Genomic DNA, 9,391 nt, shown 5'->3' with positions numbered 1-9,391 from the left:
GTAAATGTAAATGTTGGAAATCTAGTATCCCCCTAGCTGATCATTGTCTGCAGCCGGCTCTGATCGTTTGTAAGTCGCTCTGGATAAGAGCATCTGCTAAATGATGTAAATGTAAATGTAAATGTAGGAAATCTGATATCCCCCTAGCTGATCATTGTCTGCAGCCGGCTCTGATCGTATTGTAGGTCTAATGAAACATGCAGGGAGATTGAGCTCATCCGTGGTGGTCGACGAGCCCTCAACCTTCTGGCCCGTAGCCCTGCGTGGCATCGACTGTGCCACAAAAGCATGCCGAAGTGGCAAAGTCGATATCCACGTTTTTAAACACAGTTATTATTTATAGTAATAAGCATTATTTAGAGTTAATTCTATGAGGGGGGAGGGTGTGTACTTTCTTTTTACAGTACAAGGGGAGGGTCATGTGAAAATATTCCCAGTATATTTTGAACTGTCCCTAATTACTTAAAGTACTTTTGAGATCATTGATCGATACAACTCAACTGAACTGGAAATCACATTTCGTAAAACAAGATAACACCAGAAATGTAATAAATACATCAGGGGTGATTGGGTCAGAATACAGTGTGGTTGTTCTGATGTCTGACAAATAGTATTTGTCCCCATGATGTAACTGAGACAAAGTCTCCTTCATAATTCAGTTCAGATGGACATTTTTACAAGTCTACGGGATGTTCCTATGGAATGGCACAATTCATTTTGATTGCATGTGCTATAAGCGGGTACACCATGAAGTTATACCCTCTCATCAACTTCCTTACTGTCAGCTTTCCTCCACACTGACTAGCTGACATGTGGTGTGCTGTCATGTCTCCTGAGGTTGTGGATTATGGTCCAAACTGAGCACTGACGTCAACCAAAACAGTTAGTCTTACACAGTTATCCTGTTTCCCATGTAAACTAGCCTTTGAGTGACCAAAACATCAACCATACTATATTTTCTCCATTAAAATGCTCAGTTGAGAAAATATACCTTTTCTCTGATGTCTAACTATCAGTAAGAGTGAAGGACAGGCTAGGTGGCCATAGCAACATACAATCTTGTTTTACATTACATCATGTTTTCACAAATGATTTGTTTATCTCACCGTTTGTTCATTTCTGTGCTCATGAATAGTCCTCGCTTTAGGGACTGCAACACAACTTTACCAATGATTGGTAAATGGGTTACAAGGACATTTATTAAGCATCGTAGTATTACATACTATAAAAGTTATTTATAAATGTGTGAACAACTAGCTTAGTAACACAAATGTGGGAGTAATTATGAATAAATGAATAAACTATTTCTTAATCCATTAAATATTCTTTATTACAAGGTGTTATTATAAAGTGGTACCATATTTCTATATTCATTCAGACTCAACAGCATCTGAGAGCTGCTCTGGCATGACCCCTGACCTGGCAGCAATCTGACACTATGAATCATTAATGCATATAGTAGTTATTTATAAATGTGAAAATACCTAGCTGACTAACATTTAACAAATCTGTCAGTAATGATGAATAAATGGTGAGCAAACTGTAAATGCCTTACAAATGTTTTATTACTGAACGTTAAAGTTTTATCCATAATTGCATATTCTTACATTTTACCATGAACTACTACAATACACCATTGAGTTAGACCTGGAAGTTATCTGATATCATGCATTATTGTACATTTCAACTTCACTGCACTTGTTGAAGACGTTGTCTCCCAATTGAGCCACTAGAGGGTAATGTTAAACAACATACAGAATGATCCATGACGTCCTCAAAATGTACAATTTAGAATACTTACTTTCTATCATTAAATAACATGGAACAACCACAGACTTTGGTATTTGGAATATACAACCCTAAATGACTACAATGTATTTTATAAAACAAGCTTATGCCTTCTCCAAGTCATTCCATTCCATCCAAATCATTACATTTACATTTTAGTCATTTAGCAGACACTCTTATCCAGAGCGACTTACAGTTAGTGCATACATTATTTTTTATACCCCCCGTGGGAATCGAACCCACAACCCTGGCGTTGCAAACGCCATGCTCTACCAACTGAGCTACATCCCTGCCGGCCATTCCCTCCCCTACCCTGGACAACGCTGGGCCAATTGTGCGCCACCCCATGGGTCTCCCGGTCGCGGCCGGCTACGACAGAGCCTGGATTCGAACCAGGATCTCTAGTGACACAGCTAGAACTGCGATGCAGTGCCTTAGACCACTGCGCCACTCGGGAGACTCATTCTGCATCAACACCACATATATCTATGATGACAACCCTGAGATGAAAAATGTCAGTGTATTGTTACATGAAAGAAGCAATTACAACAAAACAGTATAACATAACTATGTCAAACTTGGGAATAAAAACATAGGAACTATACATGCCTTAACTTCAGAGTTAAAATATGTTTAGCTGTTACTTTGAACCATGGATAAAAGAAAACATAAATTATTGGATTGATAAAAGAATTAACAAGTGGCAGAAAGCTGATGAAAAGTGATGATGAATCTAAATTTGATAAAGAAAAAAAGAAAAAAGAAATCCAACAACTTAGAAAGGTGAAAACAACAATAGCTAGAGTGTTTGCTGCTTTTCTCTCAGACTTATTTGCCTGTACAGTTTTATTTGCCTGTACAAACATATCAATAGCATGTAAAGTAGCTAGTTCGCTGTAAAATCGCCGAAACAAAGTGCACTATCAATTTAGGAGTCTACAATTTCACCATGTTCAACCTGCAGATCGATGTGCCTCAGAGACTGGAGTCTAACACTTGCAACGGCAGATATACTTGTGAGGAGATGGGAAACGTTGTCCATATAATGTCAATGGGCTGCGCGGTGCATTCTGGGTGATTCTGGGACAAGGAGCGCCCTCTTTCATGGAGTGAATGGGAGTCTATTGGGCGCTATCTTAAAAACCCAACATTAGCAAGTATTTCGTCAACAGGAAGTACAACATTACAAATCTTTAATGACTTTGCTATCTGTAATATCGTGTAGCTTTGGAATCGTGACATTACGTACTTTTGAGGCAGTGGCGGTTTTACACGGAGGCCGGGGGAGGCCCGTGCCTCCCTGGAAATGTCCCTGGCCACCCCTGTGGCCCCCCCGTGCTGACCAAATAAAAAATTATGAATTTATAACTATTTTACACGCGAGCGCCAAAAGCGGAACTAATGCAACGCTCTACACGGCAACGTTCTACACGGGTAATTTAGAGTGGCGCACCCAAAAACTGTATCCTGCCATCTCCACACTGAAACTGATAAAAACCTTCCTGCGGTCCACCACTAGTGATGAGAGACTCAGTGATCTTGGTGTCCTGAGCATAGAGTCCAGAAGGGCCAAGGCTCTGGATCTTGATGTATTTGTGGACCGTTTTGCCAGACAGCACAACCGCCGTATCCTGTTGCTGTAGTGTATCTATATGATATATACGCTAGTAGCGTATGAGTGCCGCTGTGAGGAAAAAGAGATATAATGAACAATAAAACAACAAGCTTGAGCTTCTTAAGACACGGTGGGTTTATCTGTTCTCAATACCACCGGTAAAATGAATGGAGTTAGTCTGGTGTCCACATGAAGTTACGTGTGTAGACAAAGAGTCTGGTGTCCATATGAAGTTACATGTGTAGACAGAGACAGTCTGGTGCCCATATGAAGTTACATGTGTAGACAAAGAGTCTGGTGTCCATATGAAGTTACATGTGTAAACAGAGACGGTCTGGGGTCCATATGAAGTTAGATGTGTAGACAAAGACAGTCTGGTGTCCACATGAAGTTACATGTGTCTACTTAGATGAACCCACCGTGTCTTAAGAAGCTGAAGCTTGTTTTATTTTTCATTTTACATCATCTATCTTTTTTTCCTCACAGTACCAGTAGTTCCACACACTACTAGAGTGTATGTATGTTTGTATGTATGTATATATCCCACCAATCCTCTCTCAAGAGGTTTTCAAAAAGGGGCAAACTCATGTCTCAAGACCTGCTTCTGTTGGTTCCCCTCTCCTGCCTGTAACTTTCCATCCACAAAGTTCTAAGGAAACACCTCTCTCTCTCTCTCTCTCTCTCTCTCTCTCTCTCTCTCTCTCTCTCTCTCTCTCTCTCTCTCTCTCTCTCTCTCTCTCTCTCTCTCTCTCTCACTCTCTCTCTCCCTCTCTCTCTCTCTCCCCCCCCCCCCCCTCTCTCTCTCTCTCTCTCTCTCTCTCTCTCTCTCTCTCTCTCTCTCTCTCTCTCTCACTCTCTCTCTCCCCCTCTCTCTCTCTCTCTCTCTCTCTCTCTCTCTCTCTCTCTCTCTCTCTCTCTCTCTCTCTCTCTCTCTCATTCTTTTGAATTATCTCTGCCAAACATCTATGTACTACAAATCTTCAAGCTCCACAGATGTTTTATGGCATCCACTAAACCTCTTTAGATATTTGTAAATTATACAGTGTGATACCTTTCAACAAAAGTTTATTTTATTTTTTACCAACTATGATTTTTCCTTTTGAAAACAAGCAAAGCAAGAAAAAAAAGAAACAAAATCACTCCAATCATTGCACACTTGTGTCGTTCAGACTTTGCAGGTCCAGCTTTGACATGATGATCTAACTAACACTAATATTGTAACTAATATTGTAACTGAAATATGTATGATCCTATGATGAGCGATTGCTTACTTCCCTTTCACTCTTAAAAAATTACTGAAAAAACATGTGTATAAAAAGGTATATGTAGTATATGTTTGTTTAGTGAGCATTCATGCTGTCATTTTTTCCTAATGTGAACTATGGTGGAAATGTGCTGTCCTAAATGGACTTGCCCATATATGTTGTAAGGCCTTTTTTTGTACACCTGCTCATCAACTGACAGTGAAGTACACAAAGACACAGACACACACACACACAGACACCTGTAATATTCTTGTTTTCATGTTGTTGCTGATATCCATCAGTGTTGTTCATATTGCTACATTGTGTTGACATGATTGTTGCTTTTAAACGAATGTTAACTTAATGTTTATTGTCTGCATCCTATTGGACTACTGGATGTTAATGTGTAACACGTTTCCCTGTTTATGTGCTTTAGCAATACTGTATGTCAATATGGTCATGCTAGTAAAGCCTCTTTGAATTGAATTTCTTTTCTGATTTGGTTTATTTTACCTAAATGGATACAGGGTAGTGTGTTTTGTTTATAAATCACTCAGAAAGTTTTCTTTCTTAAAACAAAATGTGGAATCAACTGTCCACAGTAGTGGGGCTTCCATAAATAGGAAATGGCACATTGTTGTACCCTTTGTTGTATCCTGGAGTTTTGTTCACATTGAATATGAATCCTGTATTTGTACCCTGTACTTTTTTTTTTTTTTTTTTTTTTCATTTTTATGGCACTATCTCTCTTGCATCTGCACTCTTGTACAAAATACGTGTTATAATAAATGTCATATGATTTTAAAGTAAAATAAAGTTTATAATCTTTGAATATCATGTGTTGCCAGTTTTTTTTATGTGTGCCCCCCTGATTAAACACTGGCCCCTCCTTGGCCCCCCTAGTAAAATGTGTCTAGAACCGCCACTGGCTAAGAGAGAGTTAACATTGTCATGACGTCAGAAAAGGACTGGAGACGGACGTCGGAGTGGGAAAACAACGTGATTAGAAAGGAGGAATATGCATTGATTAAAGGAAAGGACATTTATTCAACTGTGAAGACAAACCTTTTATTTAAAACTTCTAAATGAGCGAACTTAGGAGGAAACGTCAGTGAGTGAAGTGAATGAAGATCACATGACTGAGGAAAATATTGCTTTGGTTGAGGACAATATTGAAGTGAGTGACAATCAGGAGCTTATTGAGAAATGATCAATTATTGGAATTGATGGAAACATTGGACAGTTTGATGAAAGTATGGAGCAGTGGAGCTCATATACAGAACGGTTTGAATATTTTGTTCTTGTAAATGACATGGATGAGGACAACATTGTGCCTACATGTGGTTCTCTGTAGCTCAGCTGGTAGAGCACGGCGCTTGTAACGCCAAGGTAGTGGGTTCGATCCCCGGGACCACCCATACACAAAAAAAAAAATATGCACGCATGACTGTAAGTCGCTTTGGATAAAAGCGTCTGCTAAATGGCATATTATTATTATGTTTTAGTGTAATGGGGCCAAAGACATTTAATTTACTAGGCAGCCTGCTACAGCCAGACAGAACAGGTAATAAGACGTATGGGGATATTGTGGAGATACTTAAAGGACATTTTTCACCAGAACCACTAATTAATGCTGAAAGGTTCAGGTTCCACAGGAGACATCAGGAAGAGGGAGAATCAGTAACAATGTTTGCTGCTGCATTAAAGAAACTACCAGAACACTGAGTTTAATGCTGTTCTAAATGACATCATTAGAGACAGACTAGTATGTGGGCTACGGAGTGAAGCTACACAAAAGAGACTGTTGACTGAAAGTCATCTGACCTTGGCAAAGGACATTGGAATCAGTGTGTCCATGGAACTAGCTGCTAAAGAGGCTCACCAGTTGAGTTAATCAGGAACTTAGTGGGTTCATCTAACAATCCTAATCACCAGCTGATACATTTTAATCTCATACACAGGGTAAACCTTCCACCTAGAAAACATCATTTAATAGAAATCACAACCGCTCCTCTGTGTGATCTATGTAATCAAGGTGCCTTGGACTCCTTTAATCATATGTACTGGGAGTGACCAGGGGACATGTTTTGGAAAGAGGTATCCTCATACCTTGTTCCCCCAAACTGTTATTACTGAATGATAATTCACCACTGTCATTACAGCAAAGACGTATAATGTTGTCAGGTTGGACAGCAGCTAAAAAGATGTTGGAACTAAGATGGCAACCACCACACCTCATTGGATCAGAACTTTTATAGATATCATTTATTTAGAACTATCCACTGCTAGGATCCATGGGGCTAGCCAAACAACAATTGCAGCTGAAACCATAAAATAACTCCTGTAGTGGGTTTTACCCAACAGATTGACCGTTAATTATATTTTTTGTGCAAATGTGTACCTTGATTTAGTATTTAATTGAATGGAGATCAGGTTGGGTGTGTTGGGGTGGTCCCAGGAGGGGTTGGAGGGTGGGTTGGGGTGGTCCCAGGAGGGGTTGGAGTGTGGGTTGGGGTGGTCCCAGGAGGGGTTGGAGGGTGGGTTGGGGTGGTCCCAGGAGGGGTTGGAGGGTGTGTTGATGCAGCTGAGGTGGGTGATTGTATATGTGGTTTATTATAATTGTATTTATCTGCAATAACTAGTTTCCATAATATATTGATATATATTTTAACAGTATTGTGTTTCTAACTGTATAACCGTTCCTGCTGCTATTTGTTATTGTCTGTGTTCCTTTCAAATAAATAAAAAGTTGATCACGGAGTTTCAACTGAAAATCAGAGACTGGGAAATCAAGTCACATGCTTCCACTGTGGCAAGGTGGGACATCAGGTGTCTACATGCTGGTGGAAGGACATGGATTGTCCAGCCTGTGGTAAAAAGGGTAACATCGGACAATCCTCCAGAAACAAAAAGAGAACAGAGAAATCACAAAAACGGGAAACAAGAAACAGACATTCCAATGAAAAACAAATAGACATGTTCACAATGTTGAGTAAGAGAACACTGAGGTGAGTGACTCATCACACTGAAAATCCTTTTTCCTGGCGGGCCGCACGGCTACTATGTCTCCCCCTTGCTAGAGGGACAGCTGGTTAGTCTGGAGATTAACACAGGGACAGCTGGTTAGTATGGAGGTTAACACAGGGACAGCTGGTGAGTATGGAGATTAACACAGGGACAGCTGGTTAGTATGGAGGTTAACACAGGGACAGCTGGTTAGTATGGAGGTTAACACAGGGACAGCTGGTTAGTATGGAGATTAACACAGGGACAGCTGGTTAGTATGGAGGTTAACACAGGGACAGCTGGTTAGTATGGAGATTAACACAGGGACAGCTGGTTAGTATGGAGATTAACACAGGGACAGCTGGTTAGTATGGAGGTTGACAGAGGGACAGCTGGTGTGTATGGAGATTAACACAGGGGCAGCTGGTGAGTATGGAGATTAACACAGGGCCAGCTGGTTAGTATGGAGATTGACACAGGGACAGCTAGTTAGTATGGAGATTGACACAGGGACAGCTGGTTAGTATGGAGATTGACACAGGGGCAGCTGGTGAGTATGGATATTGTACCTTAGGCTATCAGACCAAAAGTCAAGGCTGACGGACACTTTAGTCAAGAACAAAGTACTGGAGCTGGTCAGCGTGAGTGTCTATGGTGTGGAAGCAGTCTTGTCCCATATCATGCCTTCTGGTGAAGAAAATACTTTCACATCAAGGACAATGAACGAAGCAGAAAGTAACTAATGCACAGATAGAATGAGAAGCCCTTGGTCACCCTTCTTACAAATCATTGTTCGCTGACGAGCATCTTTGGACCTCATACTAGGATTCTGTCACTTGCTGCCAGCAGAACGTAAAGGCAGGCTTTGTTGTCAGCACACACCTACGACATCAAGTACCGCAAGTCAGAACTGCACTGCAATGCAGATCAGTGGAGGCTGCTGAGGGGAGGACAGCTCATAATAATGTCTGGAATGGAGCAAATAGAATGGCATCAAACACATGGAAACCATGGAAACCATGTGTTTGATGTATTTGATACCATTCCCCTAATTCCGCTCCAGCCATTACCACGAGCCCCTCCTCCCCAATTAAGGTGCCACCAACCTCCTGTGATGCAGATGGACTTTCCAGGTTACCACTACCTGTGGTCAAGACAGAGTCAGATGGACTCCAGGTTACCACTACCTGTGGTCAAGACAGAGTCAGATGGACTCCAGGTTACCACTACCTGTGGTCAAGACAGAGTCAGATGGACTCCAGGTTACCACTACCTGTGGTCAAGACAGAGTCAGATGGACTCCAGGTTACCACTACCTGTGGTCAAGACAGAGTCAGATGGACTCCAGGTTACCACTACCTGTGGTCAAGACAGAGTCAGATGGACTCCAGGTTACCACTACCTGTGGTCAAGACAGAGTCAGATGGACTCCAGGTTACCACTACCTGTGGTCAAGACAGAGTCAAATGGACTCCAGGTTACCACTACCTGTGGTCAAGACAGAGTCAGGTGGACTCCAGGTCACCACTACCTGTGGTCAAGACAGAGTCAGATGGACTCCAGGTTACCACTACCTGTGGTCAAGACAGAGTCAGATGGACTCCAGGTTACCACTACCTGTGGTCAAGACAGAGTCAGATGGACTCCAGGTTACCACTACCTGTGGTCAAGACAGAGTCAGATGGACTCCAGGTTACCACTACCTGTGGTCAAGACAGAGTCAGATGGACTCCAGGTT

This window comes from Coregonus lavaretus (genome assembly GCF_964263955.1).
Source record: "Coregonus lavaretus genome assembly, chromosome: 2".
NCBI classification, from domain to species: Eukaryota; Metazoa; Chordata; class Actinopteri; order Salmoniformes; family Salmonidae; genus Coregonus; species Coregonus lavaretus.
The sequence above is the reverse complement of the archived record's forward strand: the minus strand, read 5'-3'. Positions refer to the sequence as shown.